Here is a 12,304-nt window from a genome sequence, read left to right as displayed (position 1 = left end):
CTTTTCCCTTTTACCAGGTGATTTTTATAATGTTTTTAAATACATGTATTGAATTTAATTAATTCAGTTGGAAAAGTTAGCATGTACCCACTTCTAATTGCTCAAAAGTTTAACATGTTCCTGGTTCAGGTTACAGTCTTGCTTGTAGAATAAAGAAATAAATCCATATATGTTTTAAAAAAAAAGTCTGTTAATTCACATGGACAAACTGTCTGGTGAAAAGTGTGTGGCAGAAAAAAACATTTTCCACACTAAAAATTGAAGTAAGCAGGCTTACTGAATTGGATAAGGCTTGCTTTCCACGGTTATTTGTATTAAACCAGAATAAATGAGTAATAAGATAATGACATATTATAGATACACCACAGATTTAAAAAGGTCTCTTTGATATAAGAAAACAGATTCAGGTGCGTTGTATTTAAATTCTGAATTTCTTTGGGTGTGCTCAATTTTAAGTTAGAAAAAGACTTTGTAGCACATTTGTTTTAACAGCTTGGTCTAGTAAGTTTTATGGTAAGTACCTATAACAATACAAATGCATTTCTGAGTATTGAAACACAGAAAATATTACTTGGCTGGAAACTGGGCAATGAGGTCTGATTTACACCATTGTTTCATCTTAGCTTGTAGTAAAGGATGATTTTGGTTTTGACATCTGTAGATGGGATTGATGAATACCTCTTTTGCATTTGTCATTTGAAACCCAAAACTAAATGCATAAATTATACTAAATCACACAGCTAAATTTCACTTCTTAGTTGTCTTCTTTAAAAATGATTTCTTATTCTTCAGATAACTTTCAGGAAGAAGAAAAGCAAATTAATATGCTAATGCAGTAGTCTTGTAATTCAAATAATTATTTTCACAGTGTTTCTATTTTTGGCTGCAAATAAAAACATATTTAGACACAGAATATTACAGACATAATCATAATAGCTCGTGCCTTCATACAGTTAATGGTTTATTTGAAGAGGAAAAAAGGTAGTAGCCTAGTGCACACGTACATATATTGTCAGAATATACTCCAACTTGGAAGGGACCTTAAATATCATGAAGTTTCAGACCCCTTGCTATGGGCAGGTTGCCAATGACTGGATCAGCCTGCCTAAGGCCCCATCCAACCTGATCTTGAGTGCCTCCAGGGATGGGGCATCCACAGCTTCTTTGAGCAGCCTATGCCAGTGCCTCACTGTCCAGTGAGTAAAGAATTTCCTTCTAACATCTAATTTTTCTAACATCTAATTTAAATTTCTCCTCTTTTAGATCAAAACTGTTTCCCCTTGTCCTGTCACCATCTACCCTTGTAAAAAGTCAGTCTCTCTTTTGTTTTTAAACACCATTTAATTACTGGGAGGCTGCGTTGATGTCTCAGCAGAGCCTTCTCTTCTGCAGGCTGAAAAAGCCCAGCTCCCTCAGTCTTTCGTCATAGGAGAGTTGCTCCAGCTGTGGAGCGCTCTGATATCTTTGTGGTGTTTTCTGGACCCACTCCAAGAGCTCTATGTCTTTCGTGTGTTGGGACCCAAGCAATGACTGGATGGAGGTTTCTCAGTATTATACAGCACCTAGAGAAGCATTTTTAAACCAAACTAATAAATTATTGAACGTCTTATTTGAGATTTTTTATATTGTTAATCTTGAAGGCCTTTTCTAATCTAATTGATTCAAAGATTTTATGATCTTTTTTGAAGACTGAAGAAATTAAATAAAAAAGCAGACATTGTTTTTCATGCTTACGCACTTTGCCATTGATTTTAAAATCTATTTTTTAATGGGTTAAATTTGTTTGGAGAGAATGGGCAATAAGTTGAGGAACTTCACATACTCTTTATAACAATGGTTCCTTTTTTGAAATGTTGACTATAATGAAATTTAATGTAGCATTCGTTACAAGCCAGATGTATTTCAGAATAGCATTTAATTGTGCTTTTGAGTTTAAACTTACTACTTTTGGAATAGGGTAGGCAAAATTTCTCCAGAATGTTTTTCAAGCACTTCTGTTTTCTTAAATATTAGTAGAATTTTAAACAGTAGGAGAAATCATTATGCATATGTGGAAAAAGATTTCATATTAATAAACTATGCTATGAACACAGATTAAGTAGAACGCTTTGAGAATCATTTTTATTTCACTGTCAGGATATTTCCACTAATAAATGAAAATAAACAATAACTAAATGGTGAACACGGGTGTCTGGATCCAAAATTCATAAATGATTATGGAAAGGTTATCTTTATATTTAGTGGTTATTGAATCATTGCTCCCCAAATGTAACATTGCGCAAAGACTCTGGGTGGAATGTAGAAGAGTCTAAGCCAGACTATGACTGTTGGTGTCTGTCAGACAACAGACATGCGTGTTGAAGAAGATGCAAATAAACATCATAAGTATTTTTCCTCAGACAGACTGCTTTGTCTTTCAACCCAAACCAGTCTATGATTCTATGGTCTTGTTCAGGTCTCGGTTATGTTACATGGGTTGGGGAAAATATCTCTCATTGCTGGTTAGTATATTAAATATCTGAATATGCATGGTGTGACACATCCATAAGGGAAAACATGCTAAAAAGCTGGTATAACTTGAGAAGATGAAGTAAGAATATTGATTTATAGACTTGACACTGGTAATGTTTTTAGTAGCACTTTCCAACATATACCATTTCTATGCATAAGTTATGTAAATTTATATATGCTTAAAACTAATACAAAATTGAGAAAAAGACTAAATAATAATCAATGAAAGATTAAAAAAAAAAATAAATAAAATAACCTTCACACCCCAAGTTTGGTGGCTTTTATGGATCTCCTTGTTCATTTTTTGTCCTTGTTCTCAAGTAGAAGAACAAAAAAAAAGCGTATGTGATTAAGCATGACATTTTAGGTTATTTCTGTGGATGTTCTACAGAGAACTATATGAACTATATAAGCATTGACTTTATGTCCCTTTATGTCCTGTGTGATTTTTTTCATTTGCTATTTTGTTTGTTCACGATCAGACCATTTTGACATCTGCTTTTGTTAAGAAAAGAATCCACTATCAACAGTTAAATTATTCCAGTGCATCATTGAACTAAATGAAAAAAAAAGAGAAAAAAAAAAGAGAAAAAAAAAAAAACCTGTCATAAAGCACTATTTTCCTAACACTTGCATAAAAGTTAGTGAGATGTACTACTAAAAGAAACGAAGTTCTGTGAGAAGCATGCTGTCAGTTTAAGTTTCCAACTGCATCTATAAGCAGCAAGACACTTAAGTACTGGGATCATCTGGAACAGAGATGTCTAAAATGTCATGAGTGGAATGCTGCAAAAAAAAGAGTGAAATCAGCTGAGTGATTAAAAGAGATGTTTGAACCTCTGGCTAAAATGAAGTTACAGCAGCAGACTACACACACACATACAAAACAAACAAACAAACAAACAAACAAAAAAACCCACTGAGGATTAATGTCTCTGTAAAGTACATTTATATTTTATAAACAAAGCTATTTTATTTTCCTTCTTCAAGAATTGACAGGTAGATTAATCATGCTCATTCAGAAATAATACAGGCATCATTTGTTATATTAACCTGGAAATATTCTGTTTTAAATGAGAAGATGAGTGTTTTTGTCCCATACTGCAAAGTAAAACAGATTGTACTCTCTACTACAAAAAGAGGACCATAGAAAATGCTGAAAGATTTCCTTCTTCCATGCCCCATGGAAGAAATTGCAAGGTGCAATCTAATAAGGCAGATGAATTTTACCACAGAATCACAGAATCACAGAATCACCCGGGTTGGAAGGGACCTCAAGGATCATGTAGTTCCAACCCCTCTACCTAGCAGGGCCACCAAACGTACACATTCAGATCAGGTTACCCCGTCCAACCTGGCCTTGAACACGTCCAAGGACGGGGCATCCACAACCTCCCTGGGCAGCCCGTTCCAGAGCCTAACCACTCTCACAGTTTTGAGTTTTTCTGACAACTTTGATCTTTCTTTTCGTAACTGCAGCAAAAATAAAACCAGTAATAATGCAAGGTAGATGTCTTACCATAAATTATTATCCACATGATCTTACCATTCCATCTGTTTTCATCCCAGATTTCTTGACCAAGTAGCTCTTCTATTTATACATAGCCATTAATTACAATAAAAGTAGCTAGACACTCTGCTAAAAGCATCTTAATATTAATTTGACTTGTAAGCGATTGGAGCAGTTTTCAGAAGGAAAATGCTCAGTTCTCAAGTTTCCAGTGGGAAGAAGAAGTGATTCTATCAGCCTACAGATGTGTTCCATCAGATACAGTCTTTAGCATACAAACAAACAAAGAAACCCAAAACAAAGCCCTACTAATAAGAATTCAGGTAGAAATGCTTTACTTCCCCCACATTTCAACAAAACCACCTTTCTTTTCTTTCCTTTTTTTTTTTTTTCCCTCACATTATGAATTCTTTGCTAAATGTATTCATGTGACTGTAAGAAAACAAAGCATCTTAATGATGCTTCAGGTTGTGTTAATGAAGCAGACTGAACTGAACCTTTTCTTCACCTCAAAGCATTCTCTTTTAATTCCAATCATACTCAGACATCTATCTCTGCAGGTAGTGTACATCACAAGAAAAAATTAAGAAAGATGACTTATCTTGTTAGTATTTATTTAATTTTATGAATAATATTTGGCTTAATATTTGATTAAACCAGAATCTTAAGTATCTCTTCAGAGGGATATTTAGAATGGTTTTTACTTTTTATTTTTATGGAATCCAAAATTAGAAGATAGCTAAAATACTTTCCACGTTCCATAAATTATCATTTTTCAAACTGATTTTTGTACTTTTGATTTATTTATTTTTTTTTTTTTTCAGAATCATTAGACTGTAGAAGAACTAGAAAGCTGGTTACAAAACTATAAATACTTGAATTTTTGCATGTTTTGGAAGTACTAGATTGTTGGACAGTAACCTTCCTCACTGTCACTGGAAATTGTGTAATTGTGTGTTAAGAAGAAGGAAGCTTTCCATAATTTTTTTCTCTTTTTTTTTTTTTTCCCAAACAAATCTCCTTTTTTCAAAAATATCTCATGAACTAAATTGTTTCTAAGCTTGATAATTTCCTTAGTATTTTTCTAGCCCTCATCAGGAATGAGAACTTTATTGCTCTAGTGTTAAAACTATGTTGGAAAAAATATGTAAGTGACAATACAACTGAGTTGTTCTTTTCTACCCATTCTTTGTCTGCTCCATTCCCTGGTGGAACAGAAGTGCCTCACTCCTTGCACATCCCCAAGGCACCATGTTTCTTTCCAGCTGGTGAATTTATTCAGTGTCATCAACATTGCTGGATCAATTATTTGGCTTAAAATTTGTAGTTAAAGCAGCCCTATAAATCTGTTCTTTGTATTCAGACTTCCATGAGCTGGTATGAAAGGAAAAAGTGTTTTTACTTTTCTGATGTGGGTGGATAAACTGCAGAATGTACCTCCAATGAGACACCAGTTAAATTTATAGATTCTCGTTTATTTCAAAAGTCATTTTGTAGGATTCCATTGCACAACTTTTTTTCTTTGGAAAAGCTGGACAGTATCTTCTAGAATAAAAAGTAAAAGCTGTAAAAAAAATAGGGAAAAGCTGTGGACTGGCACATTCTGAACACTGTGAACATTCAGAAGAGTTTTTTCAGTTTCAGATTTTTCTTTGTATTCTTTTGAGTTGAACTTGAATTTGGGAAGCAAGGCACTTTTGAAATTGATTAATTTCACAACTTTTATAGTGATCCCTCTTAAGGTGAAAATGTTCAGAATTAGCTGTTGACTGTAACACCTGACTCGGCTTTCAAAAAAACCCCAAATCTTAAATCAAAACATTTCTAAGCAGCAAGATCTTGCACCTGGGTTGAAGCAAATGTGTTACGAATACACGATGGGAGATAAAAGGATTGATCAAAGCCGTGCAGAGAATGACCTGGGACTGTTGGTAGATGGAAGCTGGACATGACCCAGTAATGCACCCTCACAGCCCAGAAAGCCAAACGTGTCCTGGGCTGAATCAAAAGAAGCAGGGCCAGCAGGGCGAGGGAGGTGATCCTGGCCCTCTACTCTGTGCTAGTGAGGCCTCACCTGGAGTACTGCGTCCAGATGTGGAGTCCTCAGTGCAGGAGAGACATGTGTCTTCTGGAACGCATCCAGAGGAGCACCACAAAAAATGATCTGAGGGATGGAACACTTCTCCTATGAGGACAGGCTGAGAGAGCTGCTGTTGTTCAGCCTGGAGGAGAGAAGGCTCCAAGGTGACTTGATAGCATCCTTTTGGTTTCTAAAAGTGATCTGCAGGAAGGAAGGGAGCAGACTCTTTATCAGGATCTGTTGTGATAGAACAAAGGAAAAACAGTTTCAAGCTTAAGGAGAGTTACATTAGACGTAAGGAAAAAATCTTTTCAGTGAGGGTGCTGAGGCACGCTAACAGACTGCTCAGTGATGTTGTTGATGCCGCATCCCTAGAGACTTTCAAGATGAGGCTAGATCAGGCCCTTGGTGACCTGATGTAGCTCTGCATGTCCCTTTTCATTGCAGGGAAATTGGACTACACAAGCTTTAAACATCCCTTCCAAATCTAGGGATTCTACGATTCTATGAATTGCTACGTACTTTCCTTATTGCATTGTTTGATATGTTAACCTATGAAATATAGATTTATTTTTGAGAATAAGTAGATTTAAAATAAATTGCAGATTCATGCACAAAAAGTAAATGAAGATTTTAGCTTTCTCTGTGGGGCAGTTAGATCCCTAGATTTCTTATTAGGTACTGCAAAGAAAAGTTCCTTCTTCTCTTCCCGACCCTAACATGTAGGTATGACTTTCCACCTTACTTTACATGAAAGCTAGGTAGAAGGTTACTTTCAGGCTGTGCTTCTCACTCAACAAAACCTTGTGGAGAATTGAATATATCTACATTAAAATATTCTAGCCTCTGTAAAATTTTCTTGTTATTCAGCATGACTTTGAGACATTCTTTTACTTGGTGAATGATGGACTTGGTACATGGTTAGTTGATGTATAATTTAAAAAACTCAACTTTGTTGTTGTATGATATGCCCGCAGCCTTTAAGGTGTAATTTCATTTACCTGTTTAATATCATTTAAGCCACTTATTTAATAAGGTAAGCACTTTTCAGTTGTTCAGTAGAACACTCATGAATGTTCCTGAAGGTTGTATAGACTCTTTTCTCCCGCATGGCTGCATGTCTGTTCTAATATCAGTATGGTACAAGTGTACCTGACTGCATATAGTGAAGAGATATACACCTGTCACAAAACGGAAAACATCAGTGTTTAGCTTGTCTGACATGTTTTGCTTCTGGCCCAGTGAAGGATGGTAGCTTTAGGGTCTTTGGGAGAGGAGGACACAGGAAATGAGCTGCCAAAAAAATTACATTAGCTTGTGATCTTCATCATACCCTATTCTGGGGATTGTCAGAGAGTTGGTGATGTATGAAGATGGAGTGCTTGCTAGAAAATTTTTGAATATATTTTTTTGATACTTGCTGGCTTGTGTGATAAATTCCTCATTGTAAATGAGAAACAAAAACAACTTTTTGGAGCACAGGTAACTAAATAACTTCTCCATCTTCATCCACTTTAGATAATATTCCAAAATTTTGCGTGGCAGTTTCTCAAATACCATAGAAGTCTCACAGTGATGATTTTGGAAAGAAATAAAACCAACATACGATTTAAGTACCATATATCCAAGCTCACCTCATTAAAATGTTGGTCATTTCCCTGTGTTTTTTTCACTGCCGAAAAGCTGATCATTGCTGACAAATTCAGTTACAAGGAAATCCTTCCAGGTGTCTTGGGTATTCATTTACAGTAAGAAAAAGATTAGTCTTTGGGATTCAGTTGTGTTTCATCTACAAGTCAAACTGTGAAATGGGATCCTCTGTGTAATTATTATGCATATGACAGCATCCAGTTCACTGTTTTGTATAAAAAGAAAAGGCAGGTAATATGTCTTAGAATTTAATCATGTTCTCAACTACTTCGTGATGTGATGGTCAAGCACTGAAATTGGTGTCCCCCACAGTGCGTTTGAGTAGAGCCATAGACAGTTCCACTGTTCGTTAGAAGCAGAAGGCTCGACCAACTACAGACCTCCATTCGCAACAAAAATGCATTCAGGGGATGCATGTGAAATGTTGTATCATGAGACCATACCCAGAAAATGTATTCAGACAAATGCAGCTCCTGCCTCTTGTTTAAAATTCTGCGCAGTTCTTTATTCTGCATTCAAAGTGATGGGAATATGTAACAATTTTTATACTGAGCTGCCTGGAATGGAACTTATCCTTACAGAAGCATATATATGTTCCAACAAACTCATGCAGGTGTCTATTTCAAATTGAAATATGTTCTTAAATTTAGACCAAAACATATTAATGTGTTACTGGCAGATGAGTCCCTCATGAGTATGTTCAGTGCTGTTCTGAGGTCTAAAAGAATCATATTCGTTTCAGCTACCATTCAAGCAATGATGTAACTTGCACTTTATAAATACTTAGGTAGTTAGGTCATTGGAAGAACTGGTTTCTTTTGGACAAGGCAAAAATAGTGATAACACAAAAGAGTGTAAAACACTTCTTTAATCTTATCACAATAAAGATTTGAATTCAGTATGTTTTAATATATATATATTTGTATGCATTTCAAATAAGAATGATATGATAAAAGCATGACGAGAAAATATACCTATGGATACGAGAAAGTTAATTACAACTATCTTTTCCATCCAATAAAAACAAGATCCAGCTCAGAAATTTAATTCATTATCAGCCCATTATAATTTGTGACAAATTTGTTATATACAATAAGATATTACAATTTAATATAGAGAACAATAACTGTTAAACGTGGAAATATTAGGAACTACAAAGTGCTTGTTGGAAGTCTGATTTCACATGTACTAGTGAGCTTTATGCTTACTCTTAAAAAGCCAAACCAACCCCTTCATGGGTATTATGGGAACACATCATTAATTAGGTCATTAACTCTGAATACGTATGTGAATGTGTGTCTATAAGTATTCCATTTTGCATAACTATATGCTCTTTTTTGCATGGAAAAAGAACAGTTAGCTTAAATGACCAACTAAAAGCACTAATGCCAATAAATATATGACCAACCTCTGCAAAACAAAGACTTTAATTCCTCCATTGAAAAAATAAAAAAAATAAAAAAATTCTCATTTACAGGGTCATACTGCATAAAATGACAATTGAGAAAACCATATCATAAGCTGAGAGGGTCAAAATTTAACGTTTTGAAACATATGGATAGAATTCAAGTGATGTTATCAGAATCACTGATAGAACTGATGTCATGACATCATAGTTTGGTGTTATAGAGAAAATGTCTTCTTCTGTCCTGCAGTATAACAAAAATAGCAGCAGTATGAAGAGAAGGAAACGACAGGATTTTATTGTTCTTTTTATAACTCCTCTGAACTCATGCAGAGTATAAGCAAATATTCACATGTATTGTGCATGACATTCACAAAGGTACTGCACAGTATTTCACAGAAGGCAGGAAGGTCAGAAGGAGTTTAGAAGAGAAGCAGGAAGCTGCTTAAAAGAGAGTATTTGATAGCAAATACAGAAAAAGACTTGTACATCTGAAGCTGAGGGACACATGACATTATGAAAATGTCCTTTATACTAAGCTAGCACATGTAATTGAGTGGGGTATAGCAGAAGAGCTCACAGCAGGTAAAGCATCTATCTTCTAATCTAGTCATCAAAAAGACATGGACAAACCAATGTGGCATGATACAGAAATCACTCCCAAAGCTCCAAACTACTTTTCAGACAGTCTCTGTAAGGGATTTGTTTGCACCATATGTTTTCCTGAAAAGCTTATCTAATAAAATGTTGCTTTAGTAGAAGTACTACACATACTGTGCAGTTGAAAGTAGCACCCTCCAGAACTCATCATCTTCTATCTCATTGAACCATCTCAATGCGTACAACTTTATTAATCTAAAAAAATCACATATCTCCATTAAAGCTTGCAGATTTCCAAGTTGGAATTTTTTTTTTTTTGCTATTCCCTCAGTACTACTTACCTTTTCAGTGAGATTTTTAATTACTCTTTCTAATTACCATTAACATCATCACCTTTGTCCTTACCAACTTTTGTTTTTTGTTACTGTTTATATAGTTTCCCCTTTTCTTAACTTATAATTTGCCCAAGACAGGAGAGTCATTCTGGACAATGCCACTTTTTTCCATGATATCCAAAATCTTAGTTCTTTCTTTCAAGACTGAGATGCCACAGTTATCCCAGTGTCTCTTCCTTTCTCTCTCATTAACAGTGTTGCTGACATTTTGTTGGTCAAGTTTGTACTCTCACCCTTAGGCTTAGCACAGTAGTTTTCTGACTTGCCTATATAAAATTCTTTCTTTCTTTCCATTTATATACACCCAGAATTCTGAAATCTGTCCAGGTTTTAGTTTATTTTTAGTGCTCTGTTTCTGAAAAATTCAGGTAAGGACACAGTTCAGTTCGAGTGAATGGGAGTTTTGCCAAGGATGTCAAGAAACATGTAACTGCTCCAGTGGGTGTTAACTTGCCATTGAATCCTTAATTTTTACAGATTCCTTTTATTTTTCAAACTGTTGGAAGCTTTTTAAAAGTGGAATGTATAATTTAGAATTTTGTAGAATTTTCATCTGTTATGAAAAAATGAAATTTTGGAATTTTTCAGCATATTTTTCTTTGTTTCTCTAACATACAAGTTCATAGACTCAAGTATGACTTAGTGTTACCTTGAGCTCATTATTTTGTGTACTTTCAATAAACAATCTCATAAGTCTTTTCATTCCTTCCCAGAGGAATCTGAGAAAGCAAAAAGTAGTATAAAAATGTACAGTAGACAGATTTGATTTTCTAAACATTCAAACTGGGAAAGGTACTAAAAGTGTAATGTCTTCAGACGGTGTCATACATTGTTTCACTGACACAATAGAACTTTGCAAAGATGGAGGAGGTTTTTCATGTAGGAAATATAAATATATTGTGTTTTTCCGTCTGTCTCCCTGGTAGGGATTTAAGAAGCAGATCATGTTGACTGTTTGCTTTTTTGGCCTTTCTCTTTGCTTTCTTGGAGATACGTGGAGTACTTGGTCAGGTTTCATGCTAGACTGTGGGCTAGAGGGAAGCAATGTATGCTGGCATTGCTATAGCTGCACTTGCTGTAAGAAGATGGTTCAGAGCCAGATATTCTAGTATCACAGCAAGGCATTTTTGCATTTGACTATATCCATATTCTCTTAAGATCACCAGAATATATGAGAAAATGGCAAAACTGCACTTGAACAGGTCTCTTCTGCATGACAGGCTCATGTAGTTTCTACATCTCTCTGCTGGAAAAAGTTCTTATGTTTCAAAACAGTGACAGTAAGCTGAAGTGATCTAGATACACTTTTTTTATATATATTATTGGAAAAAAGATAATACAAAGAGATTTTTTAAGTGCTGTGATTTTCATATGATGGAATGTACTAGTACATTTGAAAACGCTGTAAGGCTAATTAAATAATTTCTATCTCCTATGAATGAGTGAAATAAAAGTTTTGTAAAATGATGCTAGACTCTTTATCTGCAGAATGAGAATTATTAAGTGTGATTTTAATTGTGACATATGAATACTAACATAAACTCTTCGGGCATTTTTGCTCATGGATGAGCACACTTACTTCTCTTAATGTTATAGAAGTTGTGCACACATACTGACAGGAGACTCGACCCCTATGGTTGCAAAATGAAACTGTGGGCACCTCTCCAATACATGTAATGCCTCTGAGTCAATGCCAAGACCTATTTTTGCTGCAGTTAGTGCTACCATGCTGTTTAAAATGACAGAGTATAAGCAAGTAACTTAGATCTAATCTGTCAGGTTAGTCAGCAGTGATGCGTTTCACTGCACCGCTGTGCTTCTTTTCCCTGAGATTTTTTTTTAGCTTGTCAGCTCTGGTAAACAATACTCTCTTCCTCATACAAAGCCATCTACTTGGGTGAAGTAAATTTCACAGAGGGCTCACATTCTGTGATTTATTTACTTATCAAAATCACTTTTTCAATTTATTCACTATTTATCTCTGTTGTTTATTTAAGCATGGTCTATTTCAGTTATGTTGAAGAATCACACCCTCGTTTCTTAGAGATTTAAAGGTACATGTTTTTTAACTGAAATGATGACTGCACTTCGTTCATGATAGAATTAAAGTGTGTGAGCAATTTCATAGTTATGAAAGGAGAGAGAAGAAAGAA

At 35.0% G+C, this 12,304-nt stretch overlaps 1 protein-coding gene across 2 annotated transcripts in view; it reads left to right on the top strand.

The window, feature by feature from the left end:
- GRM8 (glutamate metabotropic receptor 8) overlaps positions 1-12,304 on the top strand; it is a 332,666-nt gene that overhangs the window by 295,172 nt on the left and 25,190 nt on the right. The gene's annotated exons all lie outside the window — the stretch shown is intronic.

This window comes from Tympanuchus pallidicinctus, unplaced genomic scaffold (assembly GCF_026119805.1).
Source record: "Tympanuchus pallidicinctus isolate F22 unplaced genomic scaffold, pur_lepc_1.0 scaffold8, whole genome shotgun sequence".
Taxonomy (NCBI): Eukaryota; Metazoa; Chordata; class Aves; order Galliformes; family Phasianidae; genus Tympanuchus; species Tympanuchus pallidicinctus.
Note: the sequence above shows the minus strand (reverse complement) of the source record. Positions and strands in the feature narration are given on the sequence as shown.